Below are 14444 nucleotides of genomic sequence, written 5' to 3'. Positions count from 1 at the left end.
TTCCCCCTTTTTTTGGGGAAAAGATTACTAAACCAATAAAGGAAGGGAATGCTGTGGATATGATTTACCTAGATTTTAGCAAAGTTCTTTTTTTTAAAAAAAGATAGTATTTTATTTTCCATGCAAAGATAGTTTGCAATAGTCACCTTTGCAAAACCTAATGTTTCAAATTTTTCTCTCTCCCTTTTCCATTGCCCTTTTCCCAAGACAGCAAGCAATTCAATATAGATTAAACATGTGCAATTCTTCTGAACATATTTTCTTATTCATCATGCTATAGCAAAGCTCTTGATAAAACATTATTTTTGTAGAGAGAATAGAGAGATATGGATTTACCCTGTACAAACAAAATGGATTCAGAATTGACTGGCTGTATAGATTCAAAGAGACATTGTTTATGATTTAATGTTAATGTAATAGGAGGTCTCCAATGCAATGACCCAGGGAATCTGTGCTTGGCTCTGTGCTATTCCAACATTGTTATCACTGATTTACATAAAGGCATAGATGACATGCTTATCAAATTTGCAGATGATACAAAATTGGAAGGGACAGGTGACATATTGGCTGACAAAGTTGGGAGCCAAAAAAAATCAAGAATCCAGTGAGATGGAACTCAGTGGGACCCAAAGGCAGAGTCTTAGACTTGGATCCAAAAATATCAATTTCATGAGTATAAGAGGGGAGAAGTGTGATTAAGAGAGCAACTATTATGAAAAAAAAAAAGTGAGCATTTTAGTAGATTACAAGCTCTGTGTGAGTCAGCCAAAAAAAAAAAAAAAAAAAAAAACCTGCATTAAGAAGGCATGTCTTCTGGGAATAGGGAGATGATATCACAGCAGTACTCTGTCCTTGTCACATCTCATATAGAGTATTGTGTTCAGTTCTAGACCACACACTTCAAGAAGGGCAACTGATAAGCTGAAAAGTGTCTAGAGAAGGGAAACCAGAGTGGTTAAGAGCCCCTGACACAAGAGGATCAGTTGAAGAAACTGGGGGTGTTTAACCTGAAAAGAGGTCTCAGGGGGATATGATAGCAGAGTTGAAATATTTAAAGGTGTTCTATTTGTTCTGCTTGGCTGCATCCCCCTAGGAGGGCCAGCACCTGAATCTAGGTCTTCTGTATCCATATTCAACTCTTTTCTCACTGTATACCAGGCCAATGGTGAACAGTGGACCAAATCAAAGGTATTGTATGTTACAATAATTTATTTCCATCAAATTGTGGTAGATCAATGAATTAATTTTCCATTTAGTAATATAGGGAGTGTTTCAGTCTAAAATATAGGGGCCAGCCATTAGATCCAAACTGGCTTCTCCCCTGAAGGACAATGTTGGGCAAACATGCACTGACTCATTTTACTACTGAATGCTTCTTTCTTAATAATTGCCACTAGGCATTAAAATTCACACTGTAATCAGTGTGTCCTCATCAGGCATGTTACAATTTCCAAGATTACAGCTGCTCTTACATTAGTTATATTGTAAAATGTTGCCTTCCTTTTTAGCCTTCTTGAGGACATAGAGACCATACCTTCCTTCAGATTAGGGTCTCCCCACGGAAACAAAGAAGAAATTTGACTATGAAGTCTCTAAAATAATGTTTTAGTCTTAGATTCTGTCAGCTGCCCCAAGGTTTGGAAGAGGAGGACTGATAATAATAGCTAACATTTATATAGAATTTACTATGTGCCAGGCATTGTGTTAAGCAGTTTACAATTAATATCTCATTTGATCCTCACAACAAACCTGGAAGATAGGTGCTACTATTATCCCCATGTTACAGATGAGGAAACTTGAGGCAAACAAGTGATTTGCCCAAGATCACACAGTTGTTAAAGGTCTGAGCCAGAAGTAGGTCAGCTAGGCAGCATGGTAGAGCCAGGAAGACCTAAGTTCAAATCAGCCTCAGGTGCTATCTGTGTGATCCTGGGCAAGTCACTTAACTCTTTTTGCCTCAATTTCCTCATCTGTAAAATGAACTAAAGAAGAAAAAGGTAAACAACTCCAGTATCTTTGCCAAGAAAACCCCAAAATGGACTCACAAAGAGACAGACATAACTGAAATGACTGTACAAGAAAAATTCCTGACTCCATGCCTACTACTCTAAACACTGAGTACCAGTGTGGTTGAGACTATCTCCTTTATCCCCTTGGGCTACTCAAACAATGGCAGAACAAGGAGAAGGTAATTCAACAAATAAACATTAAATTGCTTTTATATTATAGTCTATGTATTATGTACAAGTGGGATGGAGAGGGAAAAAAAAAGATATAAATAAAATATAGGGTCTGTGCCCCCATGACACTTAAAATGTAGTAAAATCTCTACAATGTAGTTTAAAAAAAGTTTTAGAAAAAGATTTGGCAATTTCTATAATATCTCAATATCCATCCCTCACCTCTTTCACTATTGGGAAGTCCTCTTTGATCTAGCCAAAGTTTTGTTGTTTGTTTTTTGTTTGGGGTTTTTTGTTTATTTTTGCTTTTGCTTTTTTGCTAAGTGGTCCCTGTTCAAGATAAAGGTTCCCCACTTAGAATAAAAGAGTTAAGATCTTGTGGCACATCAGATAGGAATAAGTGTGGAATTGGGGGAAAGAGTTCAGCTCAAAAGGGGAGAAGCATCAGTGACAGGGAGCTCATGACTAGGGATCCAACTGACCCCCCTACCACCATCCCTATAGGTACTAGAAATAGAACAGATGGTGAGAGGAAAAAAAGAAGAATGTGGGAAAGAATGAATAATGATTTTCATACTCATTAAAATTCCTCCCTCTCTAACACAAAGTCATAAATCCCAGAACCATTACACAATGGCTAAATGATCAAAGGTTATGAACAAATAATTCTCCAAAAATTAACTATTAACAACTATGTTAAAGAGTGTTCCAAATTACTAGAAATAAAAGAAATGAAAATCAAAACAACTCTGAGGTTTCATCCAGTAAACTATGTTTTTGGTATCATTTTTGGAGGCATTTGGGGTTAAATGACTTACATAAGGTCATATAGCTAGTACGTGTCTGAGGCTGGATTTGAACTAAGGTTCTGACTGCAGGGCTCTACCACTGCTTCTACACTTAGTAAACTGGCAAAAAAAAAAAAAAATGACAAAAGACAGAAATTGTCAGTGTTGAAGGGGAAGAGTGGGAGGGAAAGGGCATGCTAAGACATTGGTGGTAGAGCCATGGATTGATAGTAGAAAGTAATTTAAAATAATAAAATTGTTAAAATATCCCTTGATTCAGAAATTCTACTGCCAGACATAGACCCCAAGGAGATCAATGATAGAAAGTCCCTGTACATAAAAGAGGGGCAGTTAGGTGGCACAGTGGCTAGACTGCCAGGTCTGGAGTCAGGAAAATTCACCTCCTTGATTTTAAATCTGATCTCAGACACTAACTATTCGACTCTGGGCAAGTCATTTCATCCTGTTTGCCTCCATTTCCTCATCTGTTAAATGAACTAGAAAATAAAATGGGAAACCAATTTCAGTATCTTTGCCAAGAAAACTCCAATATGTGGTCACAAAGAGACAGACACAACTGAAATGACATGAACAACAACATGTACAAAAAATATTTATAGCAACAGTTTTTTTGTAATAGAAACAAATTGGAAGCAAAATAGATGATCAATGTTTGGGAAATGCCAAACTAAGTTGTGGTACATTAATGTAATGGAATTATTAATGTGCTGTTAAGAAATGATGAGTATAATGAGAAGCATGGGGAGACTGATATGAACTTATGTAAAGTATAGTAAAGCAGTAGCAGAATAACAATATTTGTAATAACCACAACAAAGAAACAAAGAAGAAAACTATCAAAACTGATTGATACAAAAATTATAATAACAAAGATTGTTCCCAAAGAAAAGATATAAAAAGAAGCTATTCTTTATTGAGGTAGAGGATGAATAGCATGAGGGAACATTATATATACTTCTTTTTTGATAGTTTTTGATTAGTTTTGTGAAACTTTTTCCACACTCCTTTGAAAAATACTTTGTAATGATGGATGTGGCTCTCTTCAACAATGAGATGAACCAAATCAGTTCCAATAGAGCAGTATGAACTGAACCAGCTACACCCAGCGAAAGAACTCTGGGAGATGACTATGAACCAGTGCATAGAATTCCCAATCCCTCTACCTTTGTCCGCCTGCATTTTCAATTTCCTTCACAGGCTAATTGTACACTATTTCAAAGTCCGATTCCTTTTGTACAGCAAAACAACTGTTTGGACATGTATACATATATTGTATTTAATTTATACTTTAACATATTTAACATGTATTGGACAACCTGCCATCTGGGGGAAGGGGGTGGGGGGAAGGAGGGGAAAAATTGGAACAAAAGGCTTGGCAATTGTCAGTGCTGTAAAATTACCCATGCATATATCTGGTAAATAAAAAGCTATAATAATAAAACAAACAAACAAACAAAAAATACTTTGTAAGCATGGCTCTCTAGAAGAGGCAGAGGAGAAGAATACTTTGGTTTTTTGTTTTATTTTTTAATTAATTTTTATAATCTCTTTTTATTTTTCCAAATACATGCAAAGATAGTTTTCAACATTCATCGTCACAAAATCATATGTTCCAAATTTTTTTCTCTCCCCCCTCCCCTAAACAACAAACAATCCAATATAAATTAAGCAAATACAGTTCAAGAATACTTTGTGAAATGTATATGTAAAAACAACCAAAAAAATCAATAAGATTATTTTTTAATTTTATTAATTTATTATTTTTAATACCATTTTATTTTTTTCAAATACATGCAAGAATAATTTTCATCATCCCCCTTTGCAAAATCTTGTGTTCCAAATTTTTCTCCCTCTCTTCTCACTTCCTCCCTCCCCAAGATGGCAAGTAATCTGATTGATATAAGTTAAATATGTGCAATTCTTCTAAACATATCTCCATATTTGTCATGCTTAATAAGAAAAGTCAAATAAAATTATTTTTAAAATAGAAGTGCAAATCAAAACAAGTCTGAAGTTTCAATTCTTACCCAAGAAATTGACCTCCCAAAATGGAAACTGACAAAACATTGAAACAGTCTGTATAGGAGAGGCTACAGGAATACAGATGTTTTAATCCTTTTAGTCTCTCTGAGTCTGAGTTTCCTCCTCTATAAGAAGAGGGTGTTAGACTAGATGATCTTTAAGTCACTTTCAGCCAGCAACCCATAAGCCTATAATTCAATGTTGGTAGAGAAGTAAATTGATCCCACCATTTTTAGAAAGCCATTTGGAATTATGCTTTATTTTTTTGGTTAAGTGACTAAAATGTTCATACCACTGGGGCCAGAAATCCCATTGCTAGGCATATATTCCAAGGAGGTCAAAACCAGAAAGGTTACATATATGCCAAAATTTTGTAATAGTACTTTTTATAGTAGCAAAGAAATAGAAAAAAATTTGGTTTCCATAAATTGGGAAGTGGCTAGATAAATGATAGTATGTCTATTCATCAATTAACCCATAAGCATTAAGCAGCCAGTAATAATGATAATAATAGATAACATTTATATAGCATTTACTGTATATCACAAAAATCAACTAGGTGGCTCAGTGGATAGATGGGCTTGAAATTAAAACAAAACAAAACAAAACAAAACAAAACAAAAAACAAAAACAAAAACAAAAAAAAACAAAAAAAAAAAAAAAAAAACCCAACCCTGAGTTTATATCTGCCTTCAGGCACTTACTAGCTCAGTAATCCCGTAAAATGGAGAAGGAAATGGCAAACCACACTCTATCTTTGCCAAGAAAACCCCGAAAACAAGTCCATTTGGGCTGTAGTGTCAAACACCCCTGAACAACTCAACATGTGCCAGGTACTGTGCTAATTCCTCTCATCATATGACACCCCTTCAAATACTTGAATACAGCTATTGCATGTAGCCAGTTTCCTATAAGCTAAATATTGTTGTTCAATCATGTCTGACTCTTCATGGCCCCATTTGGGGTTTTCTTGGTTCCTTTTCCAGCTCATTTTACAGATGAGGAAACTGGAGGTAAGTAGAGTTAAGTGACTTGTCCAGGATCACACAGCTAGTACGTGTCCATTTAAACTCAGGTCTTCCTGACTCTCAAGCCTGGAACTCCGTCCACTGTGCCCCCTAGCTGCTCCAAGGTATAGATAGATATGATTCTTCAAATAGCAAGGGATTCTATTTTCTTCATTCATCTATCATTAATGCCCCATCTTTTTTCACAACAAAGAAAATGAAAAGCCCTTTCTTTCCCCTGCCCAATTTCTCCCTCTCAAAGCAGAGAGTAAAAGGCAACATAGGGGAAATGTTTGAGAGGTTTCTTCTCTTTCAGATTGTACACAGTGTTAGCAGTCAATCCTGCCTTTCTCCACCCAGTCAGTTCTCAGCAAATCAATATCTGTCTTAAAGTCAGCACAATCACCAGAAAAAGTTATGGATATTGCCTGTTACCCTTGATCTGCTACTCTCACCTCCCAGATTCTCTCTTCTATGAGTGGCTCCTCTCCTTATCTCCTCTTCCTCTTTCTCTGGCTCCTCCTGAGCTTAGCTTCCTCACTTGCTTCTGTATTCATGTGTTCATCTCCTACCCTATCTCTCCTCTGCTCTCTAGCTTTTAAAGCTTCAAATCAGGGCTTCGTTGTAAGCAGTGATTCATTTTTAATTTATATTGTAAAACTCAAAAATTCTTCTCTTCTGTCCAATATGATACAAGCAGTCCTTATATAATCATCCCACAGTCTTGTTATTCGATTTGTAATTTATCAGCAATATAACCTCAAATTTTTAAAAATAGTCACATATAAATGAATTGATGACTATAATTTCTTGTAGTCAGTGCTCAGTCTTTAAAAAGATTTTTGTAATTTTTATTTTTTTTTCATTTAATATAAAGAGCAAGTCTCTCATGTTCTCAGAAGAATCTGTCTCTCTTCAATATTTTATCTAAGAGATAGTTCTTCTCGGACAAATTTTATTTGTGTTTTGTACACAAATGAATTCCTGTCAACAACCAAAATGTGTATATGAAAGAAAAGTTCCTTACATACAAAAATTACAACAACATATGTGGAAGGATAGATAAATAGACAGATTGAAAGATAAATGAGAGAGACAGAAGGAAGGGACTGGAGAAGGAACATTTATTAAGAGATAAGGATGTGCTATATTGTATCTAGGATATACTATAACATATTTAACACGTATGGGATTACCTGCCATCTAGGGGAGAGGGTGGAGGGAAGGAGAGGAAAATTCGGGACAGAAGGAGTGCAAGGGATAATGTTGTAAAAAATTACCCAGGCATATGTACTTCCAAAAAAAAAAAGTTATAATTATAAAATTAATTTTTAAAAATTTAAAATAAAATAAAATATAATTGAAAAAAAGAGCTAAGAGTGTGCAAGGCACTGTGCTAAATACTGGAAATACAAATTCAAGCAAAAAGAAATAAGTTCTTATGCTCAAAAAGTTATCAAACTGTGCATACCCTTTGATCCAGCAGTGCTTCTACTGGGCTTATATCCCAAAGAGATTTTAAAGGAGGGAAAGGGACCTGTATGTGCCAAATGTTTGTGGCAGCCCTCTTTGTAGTGGCCAGAAACTGGAAGTTGATAGATGCCCATCAATTGGAGAATGGCTGAATAAATTATGGTATATGAATGTTATGAAATATTATTGTTCTATAAGAAATGACCAACAGAATGATTTCAGAGAGGCCTTACTTGAACTGATGCTGAGGGAAATGAGCAGAACCAGGAGAATATTGTACACAGCAACAACAAGACTATACAATGATCACGTCTGATGGATGTGGTTCTCTTCAACAATGAGATGATTCAAACCAGTTCCACTTGTGCAGTGATGAAGAGAATCAGCTACACTCAGAGAGAGAATTATGGGAAATGAATGTGGACCACAACATAGCATTCTCCCTCTTTGTTATTGTTTGCTTGCATTTTTGTTTTTCTTCTCAAGTGTTTTTTTTTCCTTTCTAGATCCAATCTTTTTTGAGCAGCAAAATAACTATAAATATGTATACATATATTGTGTCTAGCATATACTTTAACATATTTAACATGTATTGGACTACCTGCCATCTAGGGGAGGGAATGGGGATAAGAAGGGAAAAAGTTGGAACAGAAGCTTTTGCAAGGGTCAATGTTGAAAAACTACCCATGCATATGCTTTGTAAAGAAAAAGCTATAATTTTTTTAAAAGTCAGTTCTACCCTTAAGACACTTACATTCTAATGAGAGAAGATAACACATAAAAAGGAGGTGAAAAACTGTAAAGAAAGAGGGAAAGGTCTATGCAGAGACCTATGCAAAGTGTAAATGTCAGAGTCAGGAAGGTAGAATAAATCTTGGTTGGGAGGAAGAATTGGCAAAATTAAGTGAATAACCCTCTCTTTGTTACAGAGATATTAACTATGGGTAAGTGCAGAATGTCAGACACTAATGCAAGTTATTAGCCTTGAATGGTTTTGATAAACCACATTTTTCCCCCTCTTAAAAATCTTTATTATAAGGGATGGTTTGCTGGAGAGGAAAGAGGGAGAGAAATGAATGTGATGGAAAAATACAGGACATTATTTTTTTAAAAATACAAAAAAGAAAAATATTATTCTCCCTACTAACTCATTTCCTTCTTCCCATTTTTCAGTCCAAATCTTTTAGACAGAGGCCTTATTCTTTCTGAATTCAAAAAGCCAGAAAATACTCATATCCTCCCAGCCCTGGAGTAATTTTTACCATATATTTTGACATACATCTTTCTCCAGTTACGAGAATAAGCCAGACTCTGGATACTTTTCTAAGAGGAACCAAGGTCTCATGAAGGCAACAGTGTTTTCTTTCACAAAAAAAGAAACAGTTTGTTCTGATGCAAGTTTGTAAAGCCTTTGTTGCCCTCTACTTTCAACAAATTTCTTCTGGAAAAAGTTGCCAAGTGGGAGAGGGAGGGGTGCAGAGGCAGAGCAGAATTGTGGGAAACAGTCTAAATCACTGAATTATGACCCTGAAGGATCTTCGAAATCTTCGAATCCAACAGCCTCATTTTATAGATATGGTTGTGTGTACTAGAGAGTTAAATAACAAAAATATCTAACATGTATAGTGCATTAAAATTTGCAAAAGGCTTTGCATTTGTTATCACATTTGATATTCCTTAGCCAAGATCACACAGCTACTAATAGCAGATTTGGGACTAGAATTCACATTTTATTCCTTTTTGTTGTTGTTGTTGTTGTTGTTGTTGTTACTGTTGTTGTTGTTGTGAGGCAATTGGGATTAAGTGACTTGCCTAAAATTAAAAAGCTAGTAAGTGTTAAGTATCTGAGATCACATTTGAACTCAGCTCCTCCTGATTCTAGAGCCAGTGCTCTATCCATATGCCATCTAACTTCCCCCCTCCATTGTTATTTACATCATACAGCTCTCAGAAAGATTTTATAAAGATGAAAAGGCAAATGGATTGGTAGTTACTTAAGTTCTCACCACTTCCTTCTTGGTATATTAAAATTGTCCCTGATTTTTTTTTCACATTCTTTTAGTGTCTTTCCCTCCTTGAGATATCGTCCAAATTAATCCCTTTCAAATTAATTCAAAATTGTCTCACTTCAGACATGAATTTTCCCAATATATTTACATGAGTCTTGACCAATCATTCTTCCCACCCTCACTTTCCCAAATACTATTTCTACAGACTAGCAAGTGCCAAGAATCCAGATACCAGGAATCTACCTCAAAGAATGAGGCACTAGTGTTCATATACAATGTTTTTTTCTTTCTGCTAATAAAAATAAATCATTATAGAAAAATTGACAAATTTGTTCCATTTTACGTATCTCTGCTGTTTTCTTGCCAATTTCATTTATGAATCCTTGAGATGACGTGGTTCATTTAAGTTTCAGGTCAAGCCTATCATAATCTTTTTTTTTCCCCTTGATGTTGCTTTTCACTGTTTTATAATATTACTTGTAAATTTCCACCATCTGCCTCTGTAGTATTTTGCAGATGAGTTTGTATTTTCAATCAGTGTTGCCCTTGGCTATGGTTTCTCTCTGCTTGGCAAAGAGATCCAGTGTTTGCAGGCTTAGGAGGTTTGGAGAGGGGTGTTCTTTGGGCCTCTGCCTTATGGAAACTCTTTTTTACATTCTGTTAGGCTTTTGTAGGAAATGACAATAATGTCAATATTGGCTTTTCCCCATTTCCCACTTTTCATTATTGATGGAGTTTTTCAAGAAATCAGGTTGAAGCTGTTGCAATTATTTGCAATCTTCTCTCTTCTCAATGTAAGTTGTCTTTTCAGTTGATTTAGCCTTTGACCTTTGCTTTCTGATTTATGGATAGAGTTTGCTTGACTGTCCCTCAGACAGCTGATTGCCCATATGAGTAACCATTCATTTCCTGCTAATTAAGCTATAATCAACATCATGTTTTTTCTAATACAATTCTAAGTTTGCCATTTCCAGTGCTGCCTTTCTTCTGGAAGAAAATTTTTATTGGCATGCACTGCACCTTCAGATAGAGAGCTTATAAGCCCAGAATATAGATTGAAGGGTATTTTTTTTCTTTCTTTCTTTTTTATTTTTTGCATGGCTAATGTAGAAATTTGTTTTCCTTGACATTAATATTTATAATTGATTTTCTTTTGCCTTCTCAATAAGGGGAATGGGGTGGGGTGGGGGAAGTGATGGGAGGACAATTCAGAACTGAAAATAAAATAAAATTGTTTTTTTTTTCTAAAAAAAAAAATATATATATATATATATATATTAAGGAAAATATTCTACTCTTCATTGACGAACATTCTCATACTTTGTCATACCTTTCACATTCCAGTGACTCTGAACTGCTGTAAATCATCATCCAGACCTCATTTCATATGCCCTACTACCCAGTTCCTCATTCCCATCCCCCTCACCTTCCCACTATAAAGTTTCAACCTAACTCCACCCAGACCATCTATCGGACCACTGGAATGCCTATTCCATAAGCAACAAATTTCTTTTCATCTTCAATGTTTCTCTCCCACTCTTTCCTTCTACCAACTCTTACTGAAGCGTGGCCTGATGACACAGCCTCCTTGGCTACCCCCCTTTCATTACTGGCTGCACCTTCTCCTTTGTGAAGGATCACTGATCAAGGCAGGGAAGTTGGAATACTCTTTGTTCCTCATTGCCATTTCCAGGTTGCCCTCCTTTCTCCATCATTCAGTAATCTATTTTCCTTTGAAGTCCCTACTGATACCTCCCACCCAATGAAAATCTTGGTAGCTTTTGTCTACAGAGCCTTTCCTTCCTCAATGAGTTTGATACTTGGCTCACAATTTTTCTCTCCTCCCCAACTACTGTCCTCATCATACTAGGGGAATTCAACATACATATTTATTCTCCCTTAAATACCCTACCCACTCAGTTCCTCAACCTACTCACTTCCCATGAGCTAGTCCTTCACCTAACCACAGCACACACAAAGATGGTCATAATCTTAATCTTGGCACTACACACAAAATTACTACTTCTATATTTTAAAATTCTGAAATCCCTTTATCCAACCATAACTGATTGGCTTTCCACCTCTCCCTCTTGTATTTCAGGTCTTTTCCCCAACACTAGCCTTTGTCTCTTCCTCTCCCCATCACCCCAACCCTGTACTGTCTTCCTCTCTTGATTACCTAACCCCACCTTAGCATATCACCAATTACACCCAGTCAAGCCTCAGCACTGAACCACTCCTACCATTGTGAAGGGTATGACCAAATATAAAGCCTTCAATCCTATATATAAGCTACTGAAAGAAAGTGGAGAAAATCATGATATTATTCTGATTGGGTCCACTACAAATTTATGTTTACACAGCTTCAACTGGGCCCTCACTGCTGCTAGACAATTCTATTATACTTCTCTTATCAACTCACTATTTCACTCTCCATTTCTCAAGGATTCTGCCCTGGGTCCAAACTTTTTTATCCCTTCTCATACTTCCCATGGTTCTTCCTTTCCCCTCCCTCTCAACTGATATTTTTGCTTCAAATTTTATCCTCCAAATTGAAGCTATTTGCCCAATGAACTCCCTCTTCTCTCCTTTTCCTGATCTATCATTTAGATGCCTTCTTCTACTTTTTCCTCCTCTACCTTGTCTCACTTCAAAGTTAACTTCTCCACTTGTTCAAGCAATCCCATTCCATCTATCTGTTCCAATAGATTGCCCTTTCTGTCATTTCCATTCTTTCACTTATTTTCAATCTCTTCCTGTCTCCTGGTTCATTTCCTACTGCCTAAAAACATGCTCATGTCTTCTCCAACCTGAAAATAATCCTCACATGAACCTTCAATCCTCAAACTGTCATTCTATTTTTCTTCTGTCCTTTCCAGCTAAACTCACAAAAGGAGCATCTACAACAGGTACCTCAACTTTCTCACCTTTTAACCTCTTCTTAATCCCTTACAATATTGCTTCCAATCTTAACATTCTATTGAAAACTGTTCTCTCCAAAGTGACTTATGATATCTTAGCTACTATATCCAATAGGCTTTTCTCAGTCTTTATTCCCCTTGGCTTCTCTGCAGCCTGGGATACTGTTATCTTCTCTCCTCTTTGATACTCTTTTCTATTTAGGTTTTTGGGATATCACTCTCCCCTAATTCTCTATATCCCTAGGTTACCACTCCTCTGTATCCTTTGATGGATCCTCCTTCACTTGAGACCCTCTAATCACAAACAGATTTCCCTCAGGGTTCTGCCCTAAACCCTCTTCTCTTCTCCCTTTATATTATTTCACTTGGTGATCTCATCAGCTTTCATGAATTTAATTACCATCTCTAAGCTGGCTATTCATATATGTATATATATATATATTCTTCCCTAAATTCTCTGCTAACCACCAAACTCACATCTCCAACTGCCTTTCAAATATCTTGAAATGGATGTTCAATAGACATCTTAAACTCAATTCAATATACCCCAAACAAAATTTATTATCTTCTCCCCAAATCCAACCATTTTCCCAATCCTACTAGTCATTCTATCTCTTGCCCTCCATATCCATACTATTGTTGAAGCTTGTTGATTTCATCTTTTTAATAGTTCTTGAATAAGCCCCCTTCTCTATTCTGACATTGCCACTGCTCTGTTGCAGACACTCATGATCACCTCACACCTGGACTATTGTAGTAGCCTACCAGTGCTTCTGCCTACCTCAAGTCTCTCTCCATTCCAATCCATCCTGTAGTGTGATCATATTACCACCTTCTCTCTCCCCAACCTCATTCAATAACACCCCCCCTACCCAGCTTCCTATTGTCACTAAGATCAAATGCAAAATGCCATTCAATGCACTTCATAACCTAGCTCTCTCCTATCTTTCCAGTCTTCTTATATCTTTTCCTTGACAGGTTCTTTCTGATCTATTAACATTTACCTCATGGCTATTTCAAGAACAAAACACTCCATCCTTCAGCTCTAACATTCTTTCTCTGGGGAATACTCTTCCTTCACTTTGACCACTGATCTCATTGCCTGAAGTCCCAAGTAAAATCCCATCTTTTTCATTGCCTTCCCTCTGTTAATTATTCCTGTTTATCATGTATATGACTTATTTTGTATATATGTTTGCATGTTATCTTTATCATTAGATTGTGAGTCCCCGAGGGGAGGAACTATCTTTTGCCACTTTTTGTATCCATAGTATTTAGCTTTGCACCTGGTACATAATAGGCACTTAAGAAATGTTTATTGTTTAATTAATATATAGATACCAATAGTCAACAAGCCTTTGGTTTCTTTCATTTCTAAAATATAATCCTTGTTCTCTAACATGTTTCTTATAATCCTCCCCTGTTCTTGCCTTTATATTGAAATTTTTGAGTATCAAAGTATCACTGCTTTGGAAGATGTGGTCAGATTTTTCATAGACTTTTTCTAGGTATACATCCTCTGAAATTATCTTCCTGGTACAGCACCCCTATAAGGCTGTTGTTCAGTTGTGTCCTACTCTTTGTGATCCCTTTTGGGATTTTTTTTTTGGCAAAGATGCTAGAGTGATGTGCCAATTCCTTCTCCAGCTCATTTTACACATGAAGAAACTGAAGCAAATAGGATCAAGTGACTTGCCTCAAAGAGCTAATAAATGTCTAAAGCCAGAGTTAAATTCAAGGAGGTGATTTTTCCTGACTCCAGGTCTGGAATTCTATCTCTACTGTATTACCTAGTTGCACTATGGGGCCACTTTCCCAGTTCTCACTCACATTGGTCTTTGAATGTCAGCCAACTATTTCTCTCAGAGTTCTGGAAGTAACCTTGAGCAACTGGTATTTTTCTAGTGCTGTCATTCACAAGTCCCCAAAAGTGTGCTTCCCATTAACATCAGTTAAACTTTAGTTCACAAAAAGGGTATTTAATAAGTAGATATAAGAAGAATACTAGCACAAAAGCCTTCCC

The sequence above is a fragment of the Sminthopsis crassicaudata genome, chromosome 2 (genome assembly GCF_048593235.1).
Source record: "Sminthopsis crassicaudata isolate SCR6 chromosome 2, ASM4859323v1, whole genome shotgun sequence".
NCBI lineage: Eukaryota > Metazoa > Chordata > Mammalia > Dasyuromorphia > Dasyuridae > Sminthopsis > Sminthopsis crassicaudata.
This window is presented reverse-complemented; position numbering follows the sequence as displayed.